Source organism: Conger conger, chromosome 5 (assembly GCF_963514075.1).
Source record: "Conger conger chromosome 5, fConCon1.1, whole genome shotgun sequence".
Taxonomy (NCBI): domain Eukaryota; kingdom Metazoa; phylum Chordata; class Actinopteri; order Anguilliformes; family Congridae; genus Conger; species Conger conger.
Window position 1 is genome coordinate 65,717,373 of NC_083764.1, and position 15,359 is coordinate 65,732,731.

Sequence of the window (15,359 nt, forward strand, 5' to 3'; positions counted from 1 at the left end):
TGAGTATACCTACTTCCTACTTTTCTTCGTTTTTAAAAATAATTTCAAAACAACGTCTTTAAAGTGAAATGCACAAATCTGTTCTCTGAAATGTGACTTTGTGCATTCAGTACCCTCTTGCACTGCAGTGCGTAGACATCTTTTTCAAATGCACCTCTTTGTTTTTACATCATGAAACTTTTGCATTTGTAGTTTACAGTAGGCATTCAAATGACTGATATTTGTGTGAATAAATTGACTACGTAACAAATATCCAATTCATAACTGCTGCACAGCAATACTTTCAGCGCTAATCAACTGTGATGAAGTATATTTTTCTCAGAGTACCTTTTGTGCCATATTGGACAAACTCTGTTAAGAGTTGAATTAACACTGAGCATGTCTGTCATTTTATTCACTTCTATACTGGTAGATGGTCTGTTTATGATAACTTTGCACGGCGCATATGGGTACCGTGATGGAAACCTCAGTGTTTCTTGGGTCACATACCACGACACAGTCCTTAATAAGTGATGGAACCTCAGAACATGTTACTTTCTATTAGTGCTCTGACCCTTGACCTCTGACCCCAGAACTGGATATGGATTGACCCCCATAGACAATGGCTCAATAGAGAACGCTCGCTCACAAACTACTGTTTGAAGGGTTATCTTCCTGTAAAATGTTTACATTATGCATATTATTTTCAATGGTTACATTGAGCGTAAAAAAACAACAAAAAGATTTCCAGATCTACTGCTGCCAGTGCCCTTTTTTTATTTTCCTTGAAGTGAAAAGGTTATTGTTAATGTTTATTATTTATGAGATTTTATTTCATTATTTAACCGAACACATTTTTGCAAATGTTCAATAATTTCAAGAATGCAAAATGAGATATTTGCTCTTTGTCGTGCATTGTTTGATCGAAATTTTGCTCAGAATATTTCAGTCAAATTTCTTGTTTATTTTCCATCTTAGAAATAAGTCCAAACACAACTTTCAATGCAGACACATTATCCCTTAATTCTGGTGATTACCGAATTTGACGTGTGCTCTTTATAAAGGAAAATATTTCTGGAATTAAATTGATATTTGGAAAAAAATACAGAGAAGCTAATTACATATTTAATATTTTCATATTTGTTATGAAAATATGGTTACTCGATATTTTCATATGAACATATTGGTTGTTATGACATTAATGGTTCATTAAGGTAATTTGAAATGTTACAAGAAAGTGCTTTTTATTTTTCAATTTAACCTCCTAAGACCTGGCGTACATATGCGTGGACTCCACATTTTGGGCTGTACAACCATAATACTTGGGAATTCCGACCGAGAGTCCCCATATGTGGACATCATTTTTCTCAAAAACTACATCATATCAAAAGATGATGCTTAGTTTTTATACTTATCAGGTCCCAATAAGCCCAAATAGCAAAGAGAAATTAAAAATGCATACCAAAAAAGAGTGCGGGTCTTAGGAGGTTAAGCAACACTGTTGCATGTTAAATATTATTAAACCACACTTTTTGTTAATTTGAACAACTGCCCAGGTCATTAATTGATATTGTACATAAAGACAAAGCCCTTTGCGGGATTACTATTCTTTTTGTGTTGCCACTTTTGTGTGAAAACTCCATCAGTAATTATTCGTATGAACTTGAAGTTAAATCTGTCACTTTACAGCCATTCTCCAGTGAGGATTTAAGTGGTAGAATTGAATTGAGTAGATTTGGCACTGTGCGTCCGTTTGGTGATTTTTGTAAATAAAATATGCTCCCAGCTGATCTGTTGTAAAATAACTGGACCAGTCACTTCGGCTGTTTCTGGGAGGTTCTAACTGGCATTTTTCACATTTGTTGGTGCCGGTGTCATAAATACGTTGCTCATAGGGCACTAAATAAATGTGTGACGTTTTACACAAAAATACAGTTTCAAAGTTTGAAAACTGAGACGGTTGTATCAGCTTGGAGACCCATTTAGGTTGGTATCTTTCAAGCTCGATATCTGAAAAGCACTCAGAACCGCAGACAGAACCTTCCACTTCCAGTAACTCCAAGGTCAGGAACTGGCTGAATTTCTGTCCCCGTGAATCGTACTTTGTTACCCCCGTTCCTGGTGGACTCACTGGCTATCTGGCCCTTTTATTTGTTTTGGACAGAGAGTGGTTCACTTATTAGCATCCTGCATTAGGGCTTATTCACAAGTGCAGCTGTGTGGCAGGAAGTAGACAGTTGGGAGAAACTCACCTTGGCATGATCTCTCCTCCCGCTGTGGGTTATGACACAGTCAGCGAGTTGCTGACGGTCATGGAGGTTTCCTGTCACTGTGGCTAGTACAAGCTTTTCTTACTGGCCAATATAAGGTGACGGACACAAATATTAAAAGATTTTCAGTCAGGAATTGAGAGATGATGGGAGCTGTGAGACACAGTTCAAATATATACTTTTTTTTTTAACAGAATACTTTTTTTGTTTGGTTAATTAAAAATAATTTTAAAAATATATATTGCATGTTTAAATTGCGAGTGTATTTAAACTGGTTGTGACATGCTGTTCAGCAATGAGGACTGTTGTGGTTTGGGCCGTATGGTCTGGTGGTGGTGTGTGTGTGTGTGGTATAGTCTGGTGGTGTGTGTGTGTGTGTGTGTGTGTGTGTGTGTGTGTGTGTGTGGTATAGTCTGGTGGTGGTGGTGGTGGTGGTGTGTGTGTGTGTGTGTGTGGTATAGTCTGGTCTGGTGGTGGTGGTGGTGGTGGTGGTTGTGTGTGTGTGTGTGTGTGTGGTATAGTCTGGTGGTGTGTGTGTGTGTGTGTGTGTGTGTGTGTGTGTGTGTGTGTGGTATAGTCTGGTGGTGTGTGTGTGTGTGTGTGTGTGTGTGTGTGTGTGTGTATGTGTGTGTGTGTGTGTGGTATAGTCTGGTGGCATGAGAGGGGGCGGAGTCACAGGGCGTAGAGTGAGTGATGTCTGTGTTCTCCGCGGATCTGGAGGCTCCATGAGGGAGCGCAGGCAGACTGTGTCCTTCCCTGTGCAGGGAGCGCAGGCAGACTGTGTCCTTCCCTGTGCTGAGGGGGGAACTCACCTTAACCACCACCAATGTGCAGCACCCACATGGGTGACACAACGGCTGCCATTTTGTGCCAAAACGCTCACCACACACCAGCTGAGGTGGAGAGGGAGAGAACAGTGCTTGCCTGTTGAATTGGGGGATGACTACGCATCAGTTTTACACAGGAGCTCATCCTTAAAAAAAAAAATGTATTCTTTTTTTATAAAAGCAGATCTTTTATGGTTTACGTGTCCATTGTAATGGTGTGGTGTCATATTGATCACTAATACATTCTAAGTGTGTCAGACAGACTGTAGGGCCTGTTGGATGAACGGGCTGAAGGTTACCCATTTTATTGATGAGGGAGTTTCATTTTTCATTCTTAAAAAGTTTGGAAACTCTACAATCCCCTGGGCCATGTCTGAATCGGGAGTGTACTATTTGTCTACGACTTGTTCGCTTAATAGTAGGCAGCTGTGCTGAATCGAACATGGCTGTGGCTTCAATCTAGCTGCAGTGTGCATTGCCCTTCATTTCAGTCACCGTCTTGCTCCCCTGTAACAGGCATGGTGAAATGTAACGTTTCCTTAAAGCGATAGTTCTTTGAACACTTTGGTTTCTTTTTTTCAGTGGTCCTTGACAGTTTTTTTTTTGTTTTTTTTGTGTGTGTGCAGTAAAGGATATTTTCAACGCCAAACCGTCGGGCTTTACAGCATTTGTAGTGTGAAGCGAAACTAAACGCACTTCAGGTAACTCCAAAGGAGCCTCCCGTGATGTTGATTCCCGAGCCTGTGGACAGCACTGTATTTATTCTAGAGCATTTATTCTCCATTATGAACTTGGAAATATGTTTCCATATTCTGCCAGTCCTTTTATTCTCAGTGGTAAATGATGTTGGTACTCGCTGTGGGTACACGCTCTCGTAGGGATGTTGGTATTGTACGTGCTGTGGGTATACGCTCTCGTAGGGATGTTGGTATTGTACGTGCTGTGGGTACACGCTCTCGTAGGGATGTTGGTACTCGCTGTGGGTACACGCTCTCGTAGGGATGTTGGTATTGTACGTGCTGTGGTGGTACTGATACCCAACCTTCAGCTGGACGAGGTCTGAGTCCCAGTTACCAACCACATATAATAGAGGGAAGGAGGAAGGACTTGTTGAAATTAACAAATGCCTCTTCACTAATAATAATTAACAAATGCTTCTTCAATTATAAGATCAATTTAAATATCGTCTCTTTCTCCCTTTTGAGTCCCAAAAAATAATTTTAAATATATGAATATGGGGTACTTCAATAAACACTAAATTAACTCAAAAATAACAAAAAACTAAACGGATACTCAAATCTGCGGGGCAAGGGCATCATTATGGCTAACCAATAGGCTAGCAGTATCTTTATATGTGTAGCAATGGGTTTATCAATTATTGCTGTAAACACCTTGTTTGCAGAAGGTTGATGGAAAGATTAACGTTTTCTCGGTCGTAAATCTTACCTTTGCTCCAGGTAACAAGACCAAAAGCCACATATAGTGTTAACACAGGGCCCTCGGATGTACATTTCAAGTAGCCCAAAAAAAAAAAAGCGAAATATGTTATGGGTCAAATAAGCTCTTTGTAGTTGAGTGTATTCCAAGACCTACTGTCGTGTTGAGTGAAGTAAGCCAAGCGGGGAGGGATTCAGAATTAAAATATTAACTCCCTCCATGACTTCATTGCTGACCGGAAGGTGCTTATGTCGCGTGAATCCACAGAGCCGTTGGCACTCCAACGGTTCTCCCCCACGAGCTCTTCATTACTGTAACCGTAGGCCCCAGTGTGCACCGCCCTAAAACGACCGGCGGTGAAATCTTCAGTGTTAATTCAACTCTAACAGACTTTGTTTGGTTCCAGCAAATCTAGCAAGCATTAAATGCCGGATGTACCCTACTAAATACTGTTGGCTACAGTTTTTTCACTTTACGTTTTGCAGTGCCAAAGTAAGTAACCGGTTTCCATACTCACAATTTCATACAGAATTTAATCACAAAGATAAGATTCAATCGTAGCCCTTTTATCCTTTTATCATTTTCCGTTACACGTTAATCAAACTTTGCTTCGAGAGCCAGACGGTGGCTGTTTAATGTATTTTGATTCACTAGTGAGTTGGTACGCTATAGGGGTTGTCATTTCTGTCATTTTCTTTCATTGTATATTGAAATATATTTATTTTATCATTTAAACCATATCCTGATCGACTGTGATCAGCAGTTCTTTGAGGTGTAGCTTGTAGCATTATACGAAAGCAGCAACTTATTTCCCCCCCCACTGGTGGAATGACAAAGATAAAATGCAATTCTTGTTGCGTGTGCAGAATTTGTGGTTTAGTCAACCTAAAGTAAAATTATTTAACTTACACAAAATCTTTTGCTAATAATGCTCTTTTATTATATAATACTACTACGACTACTACTACTACTACTACTACTACTACTAGTACTAATAATAATAATAATAATAATAATAATAATAATGTTAGTAATACTACTGCTACTACAACTACTACTACGAATAATAGTGATAATACTAATGGCCTAATAATAATAATAATAATAATAATAATAATGAAAATTATTATTATTATTATTATTATTATTATTATTATTATTATTATTATTATTATTGTCATGGTTGTTGTTGTTGATAGAAGTAGTAGTAGTGATAGTAGTATTAATGGTTAATTTTCTCTTGAAACATATTTTGTTAAAATTAGCAATGTGTGCAGGATAAATAATCGATCACAGATTCGTGATGTACAGTGGTGGTAACCCGGATAAAAGATTAAAGTGATCAATTAATCGGCATAATACTCATCTCGTTTTAACTTAAGAGTGCAAATATTAATAATATTTGAATAAGACTAGAAAGACTCTTGCACCAATTTCCCTAGCTTAACTGCTATGATATGCAGAAAAAAACAGCTACACACGATACACGACCGCCCCCCGCCCCCCTTCTCAAACCCATGCATCAGAATTGCTGCCTGTTAAACTACAGACAGGCGATGTAAACATAGTTTATTGTAGCATTCTCTAAAGGAACATGTAAAGCCCTAAAACTAGACTGAGCATTCTCACTTGAATAAAGTCCTTCTAAAACAGGAAATGATGAACGTTAAATAAAGCACCGTTCCGCAATCTCATAATGCGCCATGTATAACGACCAAAAAGCCTCTCCATTGCAAACATGCACTGTCAGCTTTCTTGTCTTAATAGCAATCAAACCCGTGTTTATCAAACAGGTGTCAGCCATTGTGTCACCTGTGTATCATGGGTTGCTGTTGCGGGGATTTTCCAAGCTGAACCAGAAACACAGTAGGCTCCATGTCTATTGCTTTTGCGTTAACGGGGACATTATTTTATTTTTTATTTTATTTAACGTTTATTTAACCAGGTTAGTCTCATTGAGATTAAGATATCTCTTTTCCAATAGAGACCTGGAAAAGTAATACTAGGCTTAAACGTACGGTAAGATCTCGCACAGGGAAAACAAAGTAGGCTACCTGCACTTTGAATATGAATGTCATTAAAATATTACCCTACGGGGTAACCCGTGATAATCGCTTATTTTCATTTCTGTAGATGTTTAAAAGACGGGTAATTCGAGCAATGTCTCATTTCCACAATTTTTTGCTGTATCCGCAATAAAAACTACAATTAATTAATGAAACCACGTGATTTTTCATTAGGAAATTCTGATTAGTATCAGGATTTTACGATTGTATTTGTGCTGCTTAGAATTCCATTGCATTAAAAAAAATGCTGAATTCCCACAGTTATGGTGGAACGGTGTTTTGCACTGATAAATAACTGCAGTGTTAACTACGTGCAGCATGCGTGAAGTGTTATTCAAGCACAGAATTATAATCAACAATATTTTTGCTGTCAAGAAGGTATATGAGTCTAAACAAAGCTCATTAACATATGTTGCTCTTGGAGTAAATAAAAAATATATTTGATTAGCTTCCTGATTGGGTCACATTTTATTTAGAAGGTGGAAAAAAGTGTTTTTTAAAAAAGAATGAAAAAAACAAAAAAAACTACGACAAGAACAGCAAAATCCTGCGAATATCCTGCTTTTATTATTACTGAAAATCAAGACCAAGTTCGAAGAAATGGTTAGCCCATTCTAGTACTTATAGCTTTACATTTCATGTATGAATTATATATAAATCCATTTAATACGTGAAACTTTTAATTCAGCTTGTAAATGGCAGCGCGGAAGTGGACTCTCGTAGTATACTTGCATACTAGCATATTTGAATTTTGAAAAGCTGTGAAAACTTCATATGCGTCTTTCCATTTGCGAAAACCAAATCTTCCTTATTTACAGGAAAATCCCTCCAGTTGTTTGTGGTGTAATAGTTGCAGGTGTCGTAAATGTTCTGATGTGTGTTTTGTTCTCACAATGTAATCTTGGTAATGCTACTACTACTGCTACCTGCTGCTGTTGTTCTTCATAATTATTATAATCATAACCATAATAATCATTATAATAATAGCCTGATAATAGTAAATAATATGCCTAATAGATAATACAGAATAAATAATGATAAAAATGACAATAATAGGTTTGTAAACCAGTCTAAAATAAGTGTTTGCTAAATTCTCCATTTTGTCCCAAATCTTTTGAATTGGACACTTGAAAGGTATAATATCATCGTTACAGACTCCCACCAAAATAATATACATTCCACGTGGCTGTCTTCGTAACTTTAACATAGTAAAGTTATTATGCACTATCCACGAGAAACGTTTGCGGTTTAGGATGCATGGTGAGTTTAAGATTTCCCCGCAGCGGAAACTCATTAATGGGGATATCTGACGCCTGTCCTCCACCCACGGTTCGCCCGCACCGTGTGGCGCGCAGAATCGTGCTTCCCTCCGCGGTGTGTCGCTGTTTCTGTAATGTACGACCCTGCACCTCTCCTGTGTGTGCACGTTTACGACGCTGGATTAAATCTTGTTAATTTGCTGAATTAGTCCATATTTGATTTGGACTTTTTCAGAATGTAATAGCACTTAAGTATTCACGCAGCTAATTTCCACCTTCTATCTTTTTGTTTTTGGCCCTTTCCATTCTCCAGGAATGCCCTAGTCGCATTTGTTTAACTTGTTGTGCACAATTCCCTGTCGTACGGCTGTAGCAAATTGCTGGTCCGTATAGGTATGGTGTGCTTTTACTCTCGGGGAAGAAGTCAGTCAACCGCCTCGTGCGTTTTCCTGTGTTTGTGCTGAATGGAACGTGAGGAAAGCGGTTTGGTGCACGTGTATCGGACTGTTGTGTGGTGTGTCTTTGCGGGTGAGTAACAGGCTCGTGACGGCAATGCACCTGGCTGATTTGACCCCCACGACTAATGGCTTCAGAACAAGTCAATCATGTTTAAACCCTTGGGAGATTTCCCCAGCTTTTATACGTTTACGCAGTTCGGAGTAAATATAAGCATGCAGTTTTGTTAACAAAATAAAAAACTGATGCTTTAATTTCGTATTTGTATTGAAGGAAATTATTTCTAACAAATATGATTACTGTGTTGGATGAGCATTCCGTATGCTGATATATAAATATGCAGTGGGACAAAACCAATGCAATGGGGTGAAATGGAATAGGCGAGCCCTCAATTGCAGTTGTTTTTTTTCTTCAGGGAATTCGTTTAATTTCGTACCCCGGACCATAGTCGTGCACGTGCATCGCACTGCTGGAATCTATGCATCAATTGCCAATCGAACTTCTGGACCCTGCGTGTTATGGGCTCGGTGTTTTCCGGCTAGGAATCCAGGCTACTGCGTCACACTGTAACGTGACTAAATGGTTGGGCTGGTTTAATCTATATTATCTGCATTGCGTTATGGAATGTTAAGGATCAACACAGGAACTGCACAGAAAGCATCAGCCAGCGCATCGACAACTTCATGAACTGTGTTCTCGTGGAAGCTCCACTTTAATATACGAACCCAGGCTGATATTGTTCCTTCTGTGAAGGCGTTTTATCCTTCGGGACCAAACATGGGTCAATTGGGAAAAAAAAACAAAAAAAACAACATCTAACAACAAAAAAACATTTCTCGCTTGAACTGATTACATGTGTTGCTGCAATAAAAACAAATCCTATAATAATAAGAATCAATCCCGGTCGTGCTCATAATAACCTCGCCGCCACTGCCATTGTAAATAAATACTGCATACGGCTGCATTCCTTTTACTGTATTCCAATAATAATAAAGTATCCATTTTGATTTAGCCTACATCTCGTCGAAGTTGTTTTTATGGCAAGCGTCTGTGTTACTTTCCTTTTTTTGTTTTATTGCCCAAATGGCCTAGATCGTCTGGCTCGCGTTCTCGTGCACGTGCAGGATCCAGGTTTTCCACAGGGGCCACGCGACTAACGCGATCACATCATTTAAGCTCAGTAATTTTACTCAGGCGGACTGAAATTGCTTGCAGGGCTTTAAAAAGGACCCCTCTTTAATTATGTAATTTGCTTGCACATCTTCTGCACAATCGCTGTGTTGGAATACACGAATCTGTATGAACATCGTTTCAGTTGACTTTCTTTCTTTTTTTAAATTATCCAAGCCTATCGGCCTACACGTATTCACTGTGCAATTACCAATAACTGTTTTAAAAAGTGTATTGGATTACGACTCAACTGGCCTTTACAATGAATGTTCGTTTTGCATGTGTGTAGTTATTTGAACAAGAGTAACATTTAAACACGAATTCGTATAATGGCGTTAGAGGAGAGGTCTACGAATGAACAAATATTGAACAAATAATATTATTATTAGATACTTATCGCCATTTTACCGTCCTATCCAGATGTTATTCTCAGCAACTGTCCATTTGCTTTGTTGCTGCACACTAATAAGCTACACAGGGTAAGTTAAACTCTAAAAGAATCGATTGAGACCAAGATGCTCAATACTTTATCAGAGGAAATTTACTATAGTGTTGAATTAGCACTGGACATTGTGTTGTGTATTAATAATAATAATAATAATAATAATAATAATGTGAAATGTGTTCATTCAATGCGCACTGTTGCTGAATAAGAAAATTATATTTTGCACTCTCTTCCTGGAATTTTAACGTAGCCTATATGGCGTTTTAGTGTAGTTACATTTGATCTGTAAAATTTGCGCTTTGAAACTACTGTTGCGAATTAGGCCACGATCTCTGCATTTTCTTTCTATGTCCCCAGGGTTTAAGAGTCAGGTTTTAATATATGAAAGCAGTGTTGCAAAGCAGCTTTCTCTCTCTGCTAGTAGACATACTTCAGAAAAAATGTTGTTTTAAAACGGAGGGTAGGCTATATTCTGGATAGCTATAAGACTGCAAGACGCACAGGGTACAGGGGCAATGAAAAATTCGCACTTCAGAAAAAACAACACAACTCAACACGGTCCATTTGCAGCGTGCAACAAAATTGTATAAATTTTATAAATTGTATAAAGACGAACGACACACAAAAATAGTAGAAAATAGGCCTATATTGCATATGCACGTACAGATGCAGTGGCGATTAAAACGACAATGTATGACGACCACTTGCACCGCCTTAATGTTCAACAAATAAAACTTCTAAAGTTTTTTGGTGCAGCTAATATATACGCAGGTCCAAATCAATAAATACGTCGGTAAAACAATAATAACAATATGTATAAAAATATAAACAATAGGAGCATAATTCATTTATACTGTAAGCTCTTTCGTTATTTTGGAAATCTTATCTCGATTCATTGTAAGGTTCTGTTTTAACCTGTCCATACCGAACATAAACGCATCGTAGTGCAGAATATCGAGACGCATCGTAAAGTAGGCCTACTGTATAGCCACAGACCTTTTGAATGGTATTACAATATGAAGCGGGTGAGCCTATCCGACTCCCTGACGTCAGGACGCAATCACCCACGTAGTAAAATATGGAGAGCTTGGACGAATACTATTTTTACATCTTCCGACTGGACCCCCAAATCTACGTGCGGCGCCATCCAGGCGTGTGCTTCCGCGACGGAGCTACAGCTGCCGTTTTGGGCGCGAATGCGCCGTTTGGATGAGATAATATTCCAGTGCGCGCGACATTACGCCGGTGGAGACGAACGGAGGTGTATCCGCTTAACCCCACGCAGAGCGACGTGACCCAAAAAATCTGGTTTCAGTAACCGTCCTGCAGTTCTCCCGAGCACAGAAGCGTCCGTGTGGTTCCCAAGCACCTTCCGGTGGCTGTCGGTTTCGCCTTTATTTTTCTGTAGCCGAGAGATGCCAATTCTGTCCTCCATCTCCCTCTCTCTATCAGTCCTATTTTTCTGTCCTCCTCTCTGCGCTGCTTCTCGCTCCGTGTCATGTGGAATAACAAGCACCCACCGTGTGGCATAAGGCTATCGTGTTTGTTTCGTTTTATTTTGTGCATACGTTTCGGTACGTCTGGAATCCGAACGACCAGAATGTCTGCTAGCCTGCTTGCCTGCTTACGGTGGCGGGGTCGCTTTTCTAACTGAAGCTGCGTATTGCGATCCCCTTAGTCCTGCGTTTGTGCCAAACTGGGCTAGAATAATCCCGTCACGAGGCTCTGGAACGATGCCATGGAGGGTGTCAGATGGGCTGCCCTCTTTCAGATGAAAAAAAAAAAGGGGGGGGGGGGTTAACCCGAAGGATTAGGAAATAATTATACGGACCGCGGTAGTTTGGTTGTTTAATGAAGAATCTGTGTGGTTTAATTGCAAAATGTAAAAACAGAATAGACGTGTTAGCGCATGCCTTTATTGAACTACATCACTACATAACTGTGAGGAGGCTGAACTGTGACATTCGTCGATATGGGCGGTGCAAGTTGCTAGGTCGAATTCAGGCATAACGACGGGTAAACGCCAACCTATCTATTTCCACCTATAGCGTTTTTTTGCCCGTAAATAGGGGTACAGCTTCGCCTGTGTGGAATTAATAAGACCCATCGCTGGTGTTAGCCACCACCCCCCCCCCCTCTCTCTCTCTCTCTACTGCGCATATTCCTTGCCTACCAAAACGTTTCAGGAGAATACAGGACGTAACATAAGAGGGGAAAAAAACCTTCACAGAGTTGGAACAAAAGACGGCATTTCACAATGAACAATGATTCGGGGGAGCGACTCTGTTTGGGTTTCTGCACACGTCCTCGCGACAGCAGGGCGAGTGGGGGGGCGGGGGGGGCGGGGGGGAACAACGGACTTCAACAGATCCCGTCCGAGGCGGTGAGAAAATAGCCCCGACCTGGGGACTGGCTGGATACGAACAGAATTTGGAGGAGCTCTCCAGCCTCAAAACGCTGTCTCCGGCCAGTCAAGAACAAGTGATCTCCGTGTTTGAAACGCATTGCACTGGACTGGGACCGACTCACTGGTTTTTGTGGACCTGCAAAGTCACGGAATAGCGCGTAAAACGGCCTGTGTTATTATTTTATAACTTTTTCCTGTTCGTTGGCCTTTCTTCTCCTTGGACGGACGTCATATTCGACCGCAGGTGTTCAAACGTAATTCCAAACTGAAGTCCGAACATTTATTTCTGTGTATAAAAAAAAAAAAGTGGTGAAATTGGGACCTGTTGTCGTTATTATGGATTATGTCAAAGACCTTCAACATGTAAGTATTAAATATTAATGGATACTACTGACGCCATGTCTTAATTTGAACAGAAGCCTATGCATTATGAAGGAAAGTTTGTTCATTTAACGTCTATGCCTCCCTGCCTCAATGCTAAATAAAAAAGATGGGTTAAAAAGAAAATGGTGAATACAACCATGGGCTGAATAATTATTCTCTTTTAACTTGAATAAGTCCTGTGTGTGTGTGTGTGTGTGTGTGTGTGTGTGTGTTTTAAAGAAACTCGTCTAACTGTTGCTATACAATAGTTATGTTCTAATTAAATGTAGTTGAAGTGGTCCAATACATAATAATAATAATAATAATAATAATAATAATAATAATAATAACCACAACAATAATCATAATAATTTAAAAAATCGTGATAGGCTGTAGTTGACAATATTTTGTGTGTGGTATGTGTTGTGCCCGCAATTGTCCTTCACGCATTCTATACTACTAAATCACGTAGTGAACTTGCTGGCCCCGCGCGCAGGCGTTTAAAGCAAACAGTTGTGCGATTGTTGCCGGTGCCTGGGAAAGTGGCGCGGGGTCTAGGAGGCGGCGCCTCGAGCGCCGGACCCCCTTGTTAAGAAGACCTCTGTGTTCCCCAGACGCCGTTGTCATGCTAATGAGCGCGCGCACGCTGTTGAACTTGATGTTGACTTTTTTTTCTTTTGAGGCGAAGATTTCTCTCGGTCACTTGTTTGTGGGAAAATCTCCTCCCGGGCGACAGTGTGAAAATTAATTAATCAGGCTTCCATTGGAATGGATAACAATAGAACCTAGAGGATCTTGGCAACTCCTTCCTCCGTTAAGTAGCTAAACCTTTTCATAGCCGGCTAAGAATTAAGGAAGGTTGGCAAATTAAATTCTCAGTATCGCACAATAAATGCATTCGTTGAACTAAAAGTTTCAAATTCAAAATAATGATTTAGAAAGTTCTGCCCCTCAGTAAAGTTGTATCCGTTTTTTTTTGTCTTGGAACTGATAAGTTCCTACATAGTTTTGTTAAGAGCTGCGGGTGTTATGTGATAAACTTGTTTTGGATTTGAAAAATCATATTTACATACATTATTGTTGACTCAATTGTGTCAAGAATTATAAACAATATCTGAACGTTAACATGGTAGGGGTTGCGGATTGACAAGTCCCAATTTTTATTTTTATTTATATTTATATTTATTTTAGATGCCACACATACTGCGTTAAATTCCAATCCAATCTGCAATTACAATAAATCCGAAATTATATGATAGTTTGATAGGCCATTGTGCATTTGAATGTTATTTAAGTCTAAATATAATACATGTTAATAGCAGGTCTACTCCGTTGTTTTTACTTTCCGAGGCAGACATATCTCTGAAGTTTGCATTTACATTTTCCCTTGATTTGCGCGGATAACACAAAACCAACTCAACTTAAACCCAGCGTATTTCTGTCATGTTAAAATGTAAGACGCAGACGTGAGATGTTCGTGACACAGCCAGCGAATGCCTCCGGCCTATTGGACATCACTGCATTGAACAACTGAGAGCATACTTTGAAACTGCAAGTCGCATCACAGTGACAGACATGTTTTATTAGCCTAACTGATAAAACCCTGATCTGATCTTTTACACACATTCTGCCGCAACAGGTGACAAGGACAGACGAGACTGCCGTTTCATACGAGGATGATAGCCACGTTAGCTGTATGCTAGTGTATCTCGTGCATCTATTGCATTACAGTGTAGCGGTTCTGACATGTATCTTGTGTTTATTTGTGCGTGTGCCTCCGGATTTGACACGGCCACATGCTGGTATTTATTATGAGCAGAATCAATGCTTATCAGGCTCGTGCATTAGGGGAGTGGATTTAATTGGATGTTCACAGTATCACTTCCGTGCTACTTCCGTGTTCCCACTGACAGTAAATTTGGAATTTTGGGAATCTTTTTGGCGTTGCGGCTAGTTAACGTAGTCTGCTGTATTGTTTGAGTAGCCTATTTCTGCATTGTGTGATTTTTAAAGAACAATCGCAGCGTGTTTCGTCTACAGACACAACTTTTCAGGAATAATTAAAAAAAACTATTATTATTATTTGTGAGTTTCTAGTCTGTTTTCCAGGCCGCTGATTGCGCGCATCCCTCCTACACACTGCCCGAGTCGGATTGTACATTTCCGGTGCACATTCTCGTGGTGGCTTTGTTCCGTTAGCCTGGGAGGGCCGCGCGCCTGACTGGTTCTGAATATTCCGGGGTTTCACTTTTGCTCGTCACGTGTGGTGACATCACTCTCTCCTGTGGGTTTCTAAAGGGCGTCATTGAAATAAAATTAAAAACATTTTTAAAAAGGCCTAGCTGTAATAATATAGGCTAATTGGTTCTATCTCCGTCTTTTCATTTATTAAATGATTATTGTATTATTATAGCACAACAATTATGCATGTGTATTTGCCATGCGCTGTTTCGTATTCATGTAAACGCTATTTATAGCCATTTCACTGGCGTTTATATAGGATTTCCTGCATGGCGAAATATTCGGTGTTAAATCAACTCTTGAAGAGAGTACACACGGTCCATAGTGGATTAACAATCTGCTGCTACTTGACTGTCTGGGGCTGTCTCCGCCGAAGTAAATTTCCTCATCAAACGAGGAGTTACTTAACAGACCAATGAAAATGCAAATGACATAAGTG

The 15,359-nt window shown here is 39.7% G+C and overlaps 1 long non-coding RNA gene across 2 annotated transcripts in view; it reads left to right on the plus strand.

Annotated features, from left to right (window-relative positions):
- LOC133129664 (uncharacterized) overlaps positions 1-15,359 on the plus strand; it is a 56,120-nt gene that overhangs the window by 243 nt on the left and 40,518 nt on the right. Inside the window, exon 1 of one of the 2 annotated variants that reach the window (XR_009708841.1) lies at positions 12,284-12,679. The exons of the other annotated variant lie outside the window; for it this stretch is intronic. This is a non-coding gene — a long non-coding RNA (uncharacterized LOC133129664). Of the gene's footprint in view, positions 1-12,283; positions 12,680-15,359 lie in introns of those variants that run through there. 2 annotated transcript variants of the gene reach the window in all.